Below are 15,072 nucleotides of genomic sequence, written 5' to 3'. Positions count from 1 at the left end.
TGGGAGGGTCAGCGGTGATGGAGCGCGGCGCTGTGGGAGGGTCAGCGATAGAGATGCTGTGTTATGGATGAAGTGAGTTTTTGAAGTTGTATCTGCCCTGCCTGGTTAGAGAGGAATGATCCCACAGTTGGTACTCTGTGGGGCCTGGTATAGGTGTGGTAGTGTCTCTGTCAGCCCCTCTACCCCAACGTTTAAACAGGAATGATCATGGTGATTATCACCCTTTGTAGTGTCATAACGGTGATTATTTGAGAAATAATCTATCTGCCTACTAAGGTGCTTTGATGCTTCCTGTGGTGGTGAACTTTGTTGGCAAAGTACAAGATTTTTTTTCTCTCTGAAACTTTGCTTTATGTTGTGGAAAAACTGAATGTGAGACTTTGAAAACATTAATTTGACAGCAAGGTGGAAAGATAAAAGTGGGGGGAGGGCGCATTGGCCTGTGGAATATCGTGCGCATACAGCTGTTGATTTGGTGTTAACGGAGATGTCTATTTTTCAGTTCCATCAAGACAACTGTGCGTGTCTGTTCACTTTTGATGTACTATCACCCTTGTGCTGACCACCTTTTCTGACCAACAGTACAAGGGCTTTATAGATAAACTTTCAGTAACTGAGAACTTGCTGTGACAAGTACAATGTGTCCAAAGCACTGCACTCACAACCTTGGCAATTTACGTTCGCCCAGTACACCCCTGTGCTCACAGACTCACTTTAACGCCCTGTCCAGCCATGCTCCAAACTTATAATCTTCATCATTCTGTCAAATCATTCAAGGCCCCTCCCTATTTGTCACCCCTCCTGGCCACTCTCTATCTCTGTAACATCCTCCAGCCCCTCCACCCTTCCCTATCTCCGTAACCCCCTCCAGCCCCTACACCCCTCCCTGTCTCTGCCACCTCCTCTAATCCCAGCCTGCCAAGCATTCCCCGATTTCCATTGCTCCAACATTGGGGGCTTTGCCTCCTGCTGCCTGGGGCCCTCAGCTCGGGAATTCCCTTCCTAACACTGAGCTCTTTGACCATGCTTTTATGTCACCTGTCCCTCGTCTGGCTCGGGGTCAAATCCACTCTGCTTGATGCTCCTGTGAAGTGCCTTGTAGAGTTTTATGACGTTGAAGGTATTAGACAAATACAATCTGTTGTTATATAAAATAACGAATGCTGGTCAGTTGCAACACAGTCGGAGGCCACTTGGCTCTCTCTGGATTGCCAGCTCTCCAGATGAAGTTGGGTGCCTTACAATGTGATTCAATCAAATTATTGTGCTAGGGGCAGTGTTAACTGGGTCAGGGGTTTTAATTAATTTGGACAGCTATGGGGATTTAGTAGTGGTGACGATTTGTGAGCTGTGGGGAATCAGACGAAATGCTGCTCCAGGTTTGCTGATTGCTGTTCGTTGGAGGAATGTTACCCTCCCTCACTGACTAGGATACTCTTCTATGACCTGAGTGAGGTCCCAGACTTGCATGGGGTCCCTCTATCACAGGCTGCCCTCATAAACATGCCACACGGACAGCATTTGTTCTCGGGATGCTGTTAGCCCAAGGCACTAGATAAATGCAACTCATTGTTGTAATCTGAAATAAGGAACGCAGATCAGTACAGCAAGTATGAGGCCACTGTGCTGGCCTGTCCTCCATTTTCCAGCTTGAAGCAGACTGGGCAGGAACGCTGGCCGGGCTAGAGAGATCGGAGGCTTTGCAAGTGGCACTGCAAACACACAGACACACATACTCACACAAACATAGACAGACAGACAGACAGACACGCACTCATACACACAGAGACACAGTTACACACAGACACAGACACCTGCATGGACACACATAGGCAGACACACAGACACAGACACACACGCCTACACAGGCACATACTGACACAGATATACACACCCACTGGCGCACACATGGACACATACAGATACATAGGCGCAATCACATGGCTGATTGGCCAACTCAGTAGCCTAAATGCTGTTTTCTCCCCATAACCTTTGATCCCATTTGCCCCAAGTGCTGTATCTAGCCGCCTCTTGAATGCATTCAATGTTTTGACATCAACTACTTCCTGTGGTAATGAATTCCACAGGCTCACCACTCTTTGGGTGAAAAAATGTCTCCTCACTCTCCGTCCTAAACTGTCTGCCCCAAATCCTCATACTGTGACCCCTGGTTCTGTACACCCCCACCATCGGGAACATCCTCCCTGCATCGAGCCTGTCCAGTCCTGTTAGAATTGTATAAGTCTCTGAGATCCCCCTTATTCGTCTGAAGTCCAGTGAAAACAATTCCAACCTAGTCACTCTGTCCTCATACACCAGACCCGCCATCCCCAGAATTAGCCTAGTAAACCTACGCTGTACTCCCTCACCAGCAAGAGCATCCTTCCTCAGAAAAGGCGACCAAAACTGCACACATTATTCCAGGTGTGGTCTCACCAAGGCCCTGTACAACTGTAACAACACATCCCTGCTCCTGTACTCAAAATCTCTCACAATGAAGGCCAACATTGTGTATATATGTGTGTGCAACACACACACAAATATGCACAGGCGTGCAGACACACACATCGTTGCTTCATTCCAACTGTTTTGCTTTCTCTGTTGCCCTGAACTCTCCAGATCTCCTCTTGCACTTCTAGAAGATGCTGTGAATAGTGGGGGAGACCAGAACTATGGAGTAATAATCTCAGCCAGTCCTAAATAAATCCAGTGCAGAATTCAGGAGCAATGTTGTGGCCCTAGAGTGGGGAGAATGTGTGACTCACTCCCACAGGGAGTGCTCGAGGGGAATCATGTCAAGCATGTTTGGTGGGCTGGGGGGAAGCTCAATAAACATATGAGGAAGGGAGAAAGGAAGCAAAGGATAGAGGGGATGTTAGGGTGATGATGAGGGAGGGTGGGAGAGGCTTGTTGCTAAATCGTGCTATGGGAGGCCAGGCTGTGTGATGCTTTGGGCAGTTTTGAGAGAACATCGGCCTTCGGCTGAGGAAGCCTCAATGTGTGGAGAATGTGTGTCCAGTGATTTTTGACTACAAGATCCATTGCTGTTCTTAAGCAAAGAGAACGTGTCACAAAAACAGGAAGTTGGAAATGTTACTCGCATTTCGAAACTCAATGAGAGCAGATGTTAGTTGCAGACAGTACGAACAGGTGCAAACATTCAGAACAAGAGGAAAAATACACAGCTCCCTCTGATTAGGTGAATCTCTCTGTGGCTCAGTGGGTAGCACTCTCTCCTACTCTCTCTCTCACTCTCCCATCTGACTCAAAGTTTTAATTTAGAACATACTTCAGAGATTTAATCAAAAAGCCAGATTGACAGTCCCAGCATCACCCTGTTGGAGGGTCAGTACTGATGGAGCACCACACTGAGACTTCACAGCACGCCAAGAGGCCCTTCTGTCCATTGTGTTCGTGCTGTCATTAAACAACTATCACTTCACATCCCATTTCCCAGTACTTGGCCCATAGCTTGTAGGAAATGCCATTTCAAATGCTCATCTAAATACTTGTCATGGGAGGATTCCTACCTCTATCACCCTTTTAGGCAGAGAGTGCTGATACCAACCACCCTCTGAGCAAATAATGCTACCTCCAATCTCCTCTAAACCTCCTGCCTCTTAGCTTAATACTGTGCCCTGGTTACTGACCCTACTGTTAAGGGGGAAAGTTTCTCCATATTTACCCTGTGCCTCTCAGAACTTTGTACATCTCAAAAAGATCCCCCCTCTCCCCCCAACGCCCCAGCCTTCTCTGTTCTAAGGAAAACAGCCTCGGCCTATCCAGTTTTTCTTCATCACTGAATCACTCTAGCTCAGGCCACACCCTGGTGTATCTCCTTTGCACTCCCACAGTGCAATCACATCCTTCCTATAATGCGGTGACCAAAACTATGATAATCCAGTATTGGCCTAGTTAACATCATAACCTCTCTGCTTTTGTATTCAATATCTTGATTAATAAAGTCAGAAAGCACATGGCATCAGGTTATAGTCCAGCTGGTTTATTTGAAAACACAAGCTTTCAGAGTCTTACTCCTTCAGCTGTTAATGAGAGAGGCAGTATCTGACATAGAATTTATAAGTAAAAGATCAAAGGGTCACACCATTGATAAGGATGTAACAAACAAATGTAAATCTTCAATCAGTTAGAAGGTTTTAATTGACTAATATGTATATGTAAATCCCCAAATTTCTTTGACGTCGCTGTCCTGTGAGAACGAAAGGTTTTATCAGTGTAAAGAAGAGGTGACATTTTAGGTCAGACAACGCATGTTAGATGTGAGGCCTTGTCTAGAATTTGTTTGAGAGTGCGCATACGTGAGGGAGTGTGTGCGTGTGTGTGAGCGCGCGCGTGCGCACTTGAGACAGGATCTGTGTGTTTGTGTGAGCACATATGTATGCACGTGTGAGTGTATAGTGTGGTGTATCACCTGTAGTGTGACATGAACCCAAGATCCCAGTTGAGGCTGTTCTCATTGGTGCAGAACTTGGCTCTCAGCCTCTGCTTGGCAACTCTGCATTATGTGTATCTCAAAGTCCGCCTTAGAGGATATTTACCCGAAGATCCAATGTGTGAAGTGTTCCCCCACTGGGAGGGAGCATTCCTGTTTGACGATTGTTGTGCGGTGTCCATTCCCTCTCCATTTCTCTCTCTCTCAACACACACACACACGCATATCTATGGGGTAAATTTGTATTTACAGATACATTCTATTTTGTTCAAAATGCACACAATTTATAGACAGTCAGTCACTGACTGACAGACTGACTGACAGACAGTCACATTTTATAAATTCCTACTTTAGAAATTAAACCAGTCTGTCTCCAAACTAAAGCACAAACGGATTATAAACAAGGTCTCACACCTAACATGCATTATCTAACCTAAAATGTCACCTCTTCTTTACACTAATAAAATCTTTAGTTTTCACAGGACAGTGACTTGAAAGAAATTTGGGGATTTACATATTAGTCCATTAAAACCTTCTAACTGATTAAATATTTAACAGCATATTACGTTTGTTTAGTACATCCTCATCAATGGTGTGACCCTTTTGATCTTTTACTTATAAATTCTGTGTCTGATACTACCTCTCTCACAAACATCTCAAGAAGGAATAAGACTCCGATAACGTGTGTTTTCAAATAAACCTTGGACTGTAACCTGGTGTCATGTGATTTCTGACCTTGTCCATGCTAGTCCAACAGTGGCACCTCCACATCTTGATTAATAAAGGCAAGTGTCCCAAATACCTTCCTAACTACCTTATCCACTTGTCCTGCTGCCTGCAAAGATCTGTGGGCACCGAGGTCTCTCTGATGTTTTGTACTTCCTATGGGGTCTGAAAATTCAACATGTACTCTCTCGTCTTTTTAATCCTTCCCAAAATGCATCACCTCACAGGTTAAAGGATTAAATTCTATTTGCCACTGTTCAGCCGATCTGACCAGCCTGTCCATATTGTCTTGTAGTCTGAGGCTTTCATCCTTGCTATTTACCAGACCATTCATGTGAAAGGCACTTTTGGACATCCTAATCTTATGAGAGATACAAACAATTCTCTTTGTCTCATTGAGTACTGCATCCAAGTCTGTGAAATAGTCTGCGTTTGCCAGGTGTCTGCAGACACTCTGGGGATTCTCTTTGTTCCCCCTTTTTCAGATTCTGGAGCAGATGAACTGAGACTGCAGCTGGCGACAGTCTGGAATCTGAAGCATTCGCAGCAATCTTCAGCCAGAATTGCCGAGTGGATGATCCATCTCGGCCTCCTCCAGTGGTCCCCTGCAGTACAGATACCAGTCTTCAGCCAATTCGATTCACTCCACGTGATATCAAGAAATGGTTGGAGGCACTGGATACCGCAAAGTGTATGAGTCCTGACATTCTGGTACTGAAAAGACTTATGCTGCAGAATATGCTGCTCCCCTTGCCAAGCTGTTCCAGTACAGCTATAATACTGGCATCTACCTGTCAATGTGGAAATTTGCCCAGGAATGTCCTGTAGACAAAAAGCAGGACAAATCTAACCCAGCCACTTGCTACCCCATCAGTCTCCCCTCGAACATCAGTAAAGTGATGGAAGGTGTCAGTAACAGTGCTATCAAGCAGCACCTGCTCAGCAATAACCTGCTCAGTGACGCACAGTTTGGGTTCTGCCAGGGCCACTCAGCTCCCGATCTCATTACAGCCTTGGTTCAAACACGGACAAAAGAGGTGAATTTCAGACGTAAGTTAGAGAGACAGCCCTCTGCAGCAGGGCTGCATTTGACTAAGTGTAGCATCAAAGAACCCTAACAAAACTGGAATCAATGGGTATCAGGGGGCAAACGCTCCGGTGGTTGGAGTCATACCTGACACATAGGAAGATGGTTGTGGTTGTGGGAGGTCAGTTATCTCAGCTCCAGGACATCTTTGCAGGAGTTCTTCAGGGTAGTGTCCTCGGCCCAACCATCTTCAGCTTCTTCATCAACGATTCGCCCTCTACTATAAAGTCTAACCATTTCCCTTTGACACTCAATGGCATTGCCATGACTGAGTCCCCACTATCAACATCCTGGGTGTTATCACTGATCAGAAACTCCACTGGACTCCTCACATCAACACAATGGCTAGAAGAACAAGTCAGAGGCTAGGAATACTGCAGCGAGTAACTCACCTCCTGACTTTCCAAAGCTTGTCCACCATTTACAAGGCACAAGTCAGGAGTGGGATGGAATAGTCCCCACTTGCCTGGATGGGGACAGTTCCAAAAACACTGGAGAAACGTGACACCATCCAGGAAAAAGCAGCCCCCACTTGATTGGCACCACATCCACAAACATTCACTCCCTCCACCACCGACGCTCAGTAGCAACAGTGTGTACCATCTACATGATGCACTGCAGAAAGTCACCAAAGATCCTCAGACAGCACCTTCCAAACCCACGGCCACTATCACTTGGAAGGATGAGTGTACATTGATGGGAGGAGGTTACAGAGATAGGGAGGAGTGTAGGGGCTGGAGGAGGTTACAGGGACAGGAAGGTTACAGGGACAGGGAGAAGTGTAGGGGCTGGAGAAGATTACAGACATAGGGAGAGGTGTAGGGGCTGGAGGATATTACAGAGATAGGGAGGTTCCAGAGATAGTGAGAAATGTAGGGACTGTATGAGGTTACAGAGATAGGGAGAGGTGTAGAGGTTGGGGAAGGTTACAGAAATATAGATTTATGTAGGGGGCTGGAGGAGATTACAGAGATAAGGAATGGGTAATGAGGGGTTTGAAGAGAGAATGTTAAAGTCGGCCACTCAGCCCCTTGAGCTCTCTCTTCAATCACCCATTGCCCCAATAACCATTGGCTCCCTTCTTAGAGAACCATTTCTGTTCCATGGCCTTAAATTACTGAATGATCCTGTCCCCACCTCTCGTTGGGGAAGTGAGTTCCACAAGTAACAACCCTCCAAGAGACTAAAACACTTCTTGGTCTCCATCTTGACTGGGAGACTACTCATTTTCAAAATCCTCAGTTCTAGTCTCACCCACAAGGGGAAATATCCTCTTAGCATCCACCCTGTCATATCTGGTCAGCATCTTATACCTTTCAATAAGATCACATCTCATTCATTGTTTACAAGCCCAACCTGCTCAAACCTTCTGTCATAACACACTACTGCCCATCTCTTGCTCATCCTCTGCAAACTGTTTACTCTTTATCTGTCTTTAACAAATCCCTCACGTAGTGCAGATCAAACTGTTAGAGGACTTTGTGACAAAACACACTCTGGAGTTCAGAGAGACTTGGCATTTGTTAAACATTTGAACTCTGTTACAGTGAGTGGGATCCAGATGCACCAGAGTCATTCAATAGCACAGAACACTTTGTCAGGATATCTGAGAGAGTGCAAGGCCAGTCATCCCCAGAAGCAATTTAACAGCCTCATTCAGATCAGTAGAGGTTACTCCCCAGTGTCCATTATTTAAGAAACTATGGCCTTTAATGTGTGTCACTTTTAATGTCAATGCCTCACTCCTTGTGCCCTCACATTCACTTCCACCTCTCACTTGGACACCTTCCACAGCTGCCCTTGGATCCTCTTGTTACACAAGTGGGAGCTGGGCCAGGACCTAACAGCCAGCTGTTTGACTCTGGAAGGCATTGCTTGCCGTCCAGCACCTAGCCACGTTGCAGCTGGGCTTACCAGATAGCATGGAGGGGGCAGGAATCCAGGCAGTGTTGTACACACTTCATCCAGCACTGTACCCAACTAAAGGGGAACAGAAGCTAACTGTGGGCCAGCCTGACAGACAGAGTATGAGCCAGACTCATAACATTCAGATCATTGTAACCAACGACTGACAAGTGAGAGGGGCAGGCACAGTCCCCCTGAAGAAAGAACCTGTGTTTCTGGAGTCCTGAGACATCCCAACACTGTTTCTGGTAACTGGAGAGCTTTTGCCATGAGGTCACTATTGTACTGGTGGAATTGCAACTGCTTGCGTGTGCATAGCAAGATCCCACAGCCAGCTTACATGCAACTTCCCAGGTCATCTATCTGCAGCTCAGGTTACTGGGGAGAGCTCCCTCCTGCACTTCTTCCAGTTATATGATTTTTTTAACCCACCACCAACCGCCTACCTCATTCCCCTGTCCGAGAGAGGCATTTGTCCTGCCTGGAAGAGGACCACCAAAGCAGCTGCTTCCATTCCTCTTTGCACCATTCTTTTTGGGACTGGGCTAATTTAGATCTAATCATCAATCCTGAAACACTTCTCACAGGGTCAGTAAGCACCTGAGAGTCAGTCATCCGAGACTTCAGCAGCATGCTCCTGAGCTGATTCTCGATGGAAGGGCAGATTGCCATGGCCTGGAGACTGCTCCACAAGCAGGCACTAAAGAAGGTGCAGCCTCTCCAGGTCGAATGGCTGGCTGGAAGAATGCTCTCTCTGTATGTCTGGTCTGAAACCACCAATTGAGAAGGAGAGAGTGAGAGGAGAGAGGATTGAGAAGGTTTCTGCTGGTTCGGGGGAAAGCTGAGATGTTAGCAGGGAATTATGTGCAGTATTTCTCTGACTGGTTGCTTCCGTGTATTTCTGCAACGGGGAGGCACACCAGTTCCCTCCCTGCCTCACAACTCCTGCCCTGTCAAATGGAAGTTCCTCCGCTGACCATTGGGCTATGTCTGGTTGAAAGGTCGTACAGTCAGCGATCTACAGCACTGAGAAAGGCCCTTCAGTCCATTGTGTCCGTGCTGGTCAAGAACAACCACCTAATTAGAACTAGGGGCACAGCCTCAAAATAAGAGGGAGCAGATTTAGGACTGAGTTGAGGAGGAACTTCTTCACCTAAAGGGTTGTGAATCTGTGGAATTCCCTGCCCAGGGAAGCAGTTGAGACTACTTTTTAAGGCAGAGATGGATAGACTTTTGAACAGTAAATGAAATGAGGGTTAAGGTGAGTGGGCAGATAAGTGGAGCTGAGTCCACAAAAAGATCAGCTATGATATTATTGAATGGCAGAGTAGACTTGACATGACAAATGGCCTACTCCTGCTCCTATTTCTTATGTTAATTATTCCAATCCCATTTGCCAGGACTTGGCCCATAGCCTCGTCTGCCTTATTATTGCAAGTGCACATCTAAATGCTTCTTCAACAGTGTGAAGGTTTCTGTGTCTACCACCCTTACAGGCAGTAAGTTTAAGGTTCCTACCGCTCTCTGGATGAGAAGCTTTTCCTTGCATCTCCTCTAAACCTTCTGCCCCGACCTTAAATATGTGTCCCTGGTCATTGATCCCTTCATCAAGGGGAAAAGTTTGTTCCTGTCTACTGTATCTGTGCCCCCTATAATTTTATCCATCTCAATCATGTCCCCTCCACTGCTTTAAGGAAAAAAATCCTAGTCTGCCCAATCTCTCTTCAGAACTGAAACTCTCCAGGCCAGGGGCAGCAGCCTGATAACTCGCCTCCTCACTCTCTCTGGGTGCTGGTCCCAACCGGACAGCACTTTCTGTCTCTCCAGCTCCCTTATGGAGTGACCTCGCTGTGATCAATCATTTTCACATTCCTCCTTTAATCATTTGAAGATGTCTTAATGTAAACTGGCTCCAGATCATAGCAGAAGAAATGTGCCAAGTCTCAAAAACCTCTCCACATCAAAAAGGTCTCTCGTGGATTTTTGAATGTGACTTTGGTGCATGCCCAAGTACCTGTATGTGTGTATGTACACAAGCGGGGCAATATGTTTGCCTGACATGTGTGTGTACACATGCCTAGGTGCACATGTGTGATTGCATGCCTGAATGCATGTGTGTGTGTGTATGCATGCACTTGCATGTATGTGTACACGTGACTCAGTGAACTTGTCTATATACATGCCTGATGCACATGTGTCTGTGTAAGAATGCACTTGGGTGTGTGTGCGCCTGAGTCCAGGTGTGTGTCTGCACATGCCTATGTGCATTTGCATACACACGTGCACTGTGTGTATGAGTTTCTGGGTATACATGTTTGTACACATGCCTGGGTGCATGTATGTACTTGTGCCAATCAAGTGGGCTGTTTTCCCCTGGATGGTGTTGAGCTTCTTGAGTTTTGTTGGAGGCAAGTGGGGAATATTCCAATACACTCCTGACTTGTGACTTGTTGATAGTGGACAGGCTTTCGGAAGTCAGGAGGTGAGTTACTTGTTGCAGGATTCCCAGTGCCTGATCTGGTCTTGTAACCATTATATTTTTATGGCTAGTCCAGTTCAGTTTCTGGTGATTGGTAACTTCTAGAATGTTGGTAGTGGGGGAATTCAGTGCCGGTGATTCCATTGAATTTCAAAGGGTGAAGGCTAGATTCCATCTTGTTGTAGATAATCATTGTCTAGCACTTGTCTGAATTTTCTTTGCCACTTATCATCCCTAGCCTGGATATTGTCCAAGTCTTGCTGCATTTGGTCATGGACTGCTTTGGTATCAGACAAGTCACAAAAGGTGTTGTTTATTAATAGCTCCATAATTACAAGTCCAAGTGGGATGCAATTAAAGTGGATTAACATCAGTACAGATACAGTCAGTAACACAATGTGCTGGGAAGAGAGGGGTTACTGAGTGACATTGTGAGAGAGCTGGATTAACATCAGTAGAGATACAGTCAGTAACTCGGGGCACTGAACAGCCTGGCTGAAATTTGAAGTTTCTACCCTGCTGTTCTGCCCACACCCCCAAAGAAAACAGTTTCTCCCGACTGAGCGTACTGAATCCCTGAATCACTGTAAATACTGGTGGAAAAATTGGAAAATTCAAAACTGAGAGTGATTCCCTTGTTCTGGGGTAAGGGTGTTAAAAGTCATGAGACTGGGACAGACAAACTGAAATACTTGGCAGGTGACCCATAATCTCACTGATGTGTAGGAATAGGCTTGATGGGCTGAATGGCCTGCTCCTGTTCCTGATCCCGGGAGTTTAAGGGGCTGAATGGCCTGCTCCTGTTGTAGTGATACCTGTAGCAGCCTATGTTGTCTGGGGTAGTAGTGCTGCCTGTATGAAATGTGCTGGTGATAGGGGACTGCACACATCGTCCTGGTGCTGCTGTTTGACTGGGTACACAGGCTTGTTGCATCATGGCCTGCAGCAGTTTGACCTGCAGCCAGCTATTTGCTCAGATCCCAAGCATGAAGATTCCAGGCAGAACTGTTCTTGGCAGCAATCACAGATGTTTCTCTCGAGTTGTGTTCATTCCTGCCTCATTTCACTATGCTGCGGGGCCAGATGCCAATAATCTCTCCCTCACTCTCTTTCCTCGGGTCTGTGACCAATTGGGTCCCATGTGACTGATAGAGCTATTCAACACAGGAGCCTTCACGGTGACCTCTGATGCTGGCTAATTTCAGCTTTGATTGTGTTGGAATTAGATTGATGTGCTCTGCCAATATTTATTCAGTTATTGCAAGAAACCAGACAGGATCTGACCTCCGAGTCCTGAGAATGAAAAATGAATCCTCTGGGGGTGGCTCCTGAAGACTTCGACTGTCTTCTTCCTTTTGCAATTTGTCCTATTTTTGAGGGGGTGGGGAATGCCCAGCTGAGATCACCATGGCATGTGTCACTGTTGTAGGTTAAACTGACAAATTCATCTCTAAATGAAGAAAGTGCATTCTCGAGCGCCTTTCCCAATCCCAGGCCCTTCCTGAGTGATTTGTGGTGAAGTCATCAGCCAGATTCTGGCAGCAAGTCATCCCAAAACAACATTCCACAAACGACCAACAGGCCAGGAAGAGAAGAAGTTGTTTTGGTGACAGCTGAGGGATAAGTATAGAACCAGGACACCAGGGTGAACTGCCCTGTGCTCTTCTTCCAATAGTGGCCATGAAAAAGGATGGCACCTCCCTCAGCGCTGACCCTCCGACAGCGCGGCGCTCCCTCAGCGCTGACCCTCTGACAGTGTGACACAGTTAAGGGAGCTGATGGCCTAGTGTCATTATTGTTGGTCTGTTAATCCAGAGACCCAGATATTGTTCCAGAGACCTGGGTTCAAATCCCACCACAGCAGATGGTGGAATTAGAATTCAATAAAAATATCTGGAATTGCGAGACTAATGGTGACCATAAATTTATTGTCGATAGTCAGTAAAACCTATCTGGTTCACTAATGTTCTTTAGGGAAGCAAAATGCCATCCTTACCTGGACTGGCCTACGTGTGACTCCAGACCCACAGCAATGTGACTGACACTTAACTGCCTTCTGGGCCATTAGGAATGGGTAATAAATGCTGCCTAGTCGGTGATGCCCTCATCCCATAAATGAATAAAATAAAAACTCCCTCAGCACTGACCTTACATCGCCTCCCTATCTCTGTAACCTCCTCCAGGCTCTACAACCCTCGCTATCTTGGTAACCCCGTCCAATTCCAGCCTTTTGAGCAACACCCGATTCCCATCATTCCACCATTTGTGCCTGTGTCTTCAGCAGCCTGGGGCCCTAAGCTCTGGAATTTATTCTCTCCCTAAACCTCTAAACCTGTCAAGATGCTCCATAAAACTGACCTCTTTGGCCAGAAACTTTGTCTCCTGTCCCTCATGTGTCTGAATGTCTAATTCTGGCCTGATTTACCTCCTGTGAGGTGTCTGTGGATGTTCCTGTGTATTAATGGCAGTGTCAAGACATGAAAGTTTGTTGGGATAGTTGGAGATAGATACTGGCAATTTTCTCAAAGGACTGGTAGCACCCAGTGTCTGCGTGAGCTTGGTTGGCTTGTCTTAGTTTGCCTTTTCACTGTGCACAGTGAGTGGGCTGAAGCAAATGTACTAAATATGAAATGCTCTTCATTCTCGCTCTCCTCCTCCTCCTCCTCCTGCAACCGCATATCAGCTGTTAACTGAATGCTGACTGGTTTCTGCAGACTGCCTGTCACTCCTTCACAGACCCCTCTTGCAACATCAGTCACTGCACAGAATCACCCTGCTGCATGAATCAGTTCACCGTATGGTTTTTGACCCAATTCTCTTCAATCTGTGACCCTCTGGCGACCAACCTTCCTACCGCTGGGAACAGTTTCTCCCTCATTGACTCGGTCCAACAGCCCCTTCCTGACACTGAACGCCTCGATTCAATCTCCTCCTGAACCTTGCCTTCTCCCCAAGGGGAATGATCCCAGCATCCCCAATAATCCACTGAACAATGGTGCCTGTCAACTAGTAATGCTATTCACATGAGCAGTATGGGAGTACTGTCACTTGGCCAGAGGGGACCAGAGCCCTGATCTAAAGCACAGGATTTAAGGAATGTTGTAGATGGGAAAGTTTGGGGAAGAGAATTCCAGGCAGATGAAGGCATTGCCGGTGGAGTGACCGGATTGGGAAGAGCGCTGAGGTGTTGTAGAGCTGGCTTTAAATGTTCCAGAGATAAGGAAGTAGAATAAGGAATCGAGGGCTCTGCATGAAGTCAAGAGCTGAACAGAGAGTGAAAAGGTGCAGCTGCACAGTCAGCGGAACCAAGGTTCAGAATGTGGGTTAGAGTGAAGTATGGTTTTGCTTATCGTGGTGACTGGGGTGTTGTGGGGAGCTGTTGCCGAGCTAACAGTTGCATGATATCTTTCAGCTTCCTGCCTACAGGCCTCTTATGATGTGCATGGTTTGCCTGAAGTTTTGTAGTGGCGTTGAAGGCAGCAAGCACCAGCATTGCCCAACAAGCAACATCAGGGACAGCAAGTCTTGGAGCAGGGGCTGGTAAACAAAATTAACCAGCGGTCAAATATTTGTAATACAACGAAGCAATTCAGTAGAAATAAAAGCAAGTGAATCATTCGTTATGGTTTTGCACAGATTTGCAATAGGTCTGACTGCCTGAGGATCAAACCTAGATGTGGGGCCCTGGGCAGTTACTGAAGGAGGATTTGAAAACTATGAATGGAATATGCATTTTTCAATGGGAAGGGCTTTATTGGGAATATTTTACTGTTCTGGCTAACACAAAGCAGTCAAGGCCCAGAACCTCTGCTCTTCATGCAATGGGTCACTTACTCTCACTCCCTCACCCTTCTCAATCCTCTGATCAGTACATCATGGCTCTCAGCCACAATATCCAATCCACTACTACCAACACTGATACAGAGAGAGCACCGCACTATCAGAGAGTCAGCACTGAGGGAGCGCCGCACTGCGTCGGCTGGTCAGTACTGGGGGATCGCCGCACTGTGTCAGCTGGTCAGTACTGGGGGAGCACCGCACTGTGTCGGCTGGTCAGTACTGGGGGAGCACCGCACTGTGTCGGATGGTCAGTGCTGAGGGAGCACCGCACTGTGTCGGCTGGTCAGTACTGGGGGAGCACCGCACTGTGTCGGATGGTCAGTGCTGAGGGAGCACCGCACTGTCGGAGGGTCAGTGCTGAGGGAGTGCCGCACTGTGTCGGAGGGTCAATGCTGAGGAAATGCCGCACTGTCGGAGGTGCTGTCTTTCAGATGAGACATTAAACCGAGAGCTGTCTGCCACTCTCGGGGGTTGTTGGGGTGGAGGTGGTGTAAAAGATCCCATGGCCATTATTAGAAGAAGTGCAGTGGTGTATTCTTGCCGGGGTCCTGAGGCCAATATTTATCCCTCAATCAACATCAC

General features: G+C 46.9%; 1 protein-coding gene across 3 annotated transcripts in view; it reads left to right on the top strand.

Moving 5' to 3' along the window:
- Positions 1 to 15,072, top strand: part of eml3 (EMAP like 3) — a 59,158-nt gene that overhangs the window by 835 nt on the left and 43,251 nt on the right. The window lies entirely within an intron of this gene.

Source organism: Rhincodon typus, chromosome 43 (genome assembly GCF_021869965.1).
Source record: "Rhincodon typus isolate 14 chromosome 43, sRhiTyp1.1, whole genome shotgun sequence".
NCBI lineage: Eukaryota > Metazoa > Chordata > Chondrichthyes > Orectolobiformes > Rhincodontidae > Rhincodon > Rhincodon typus.
The sequence above is the reverse complement of the archived record's forward strand: the minus strand, read 5'-3'. Positions and strand labels throughout refer to the sequence as shown.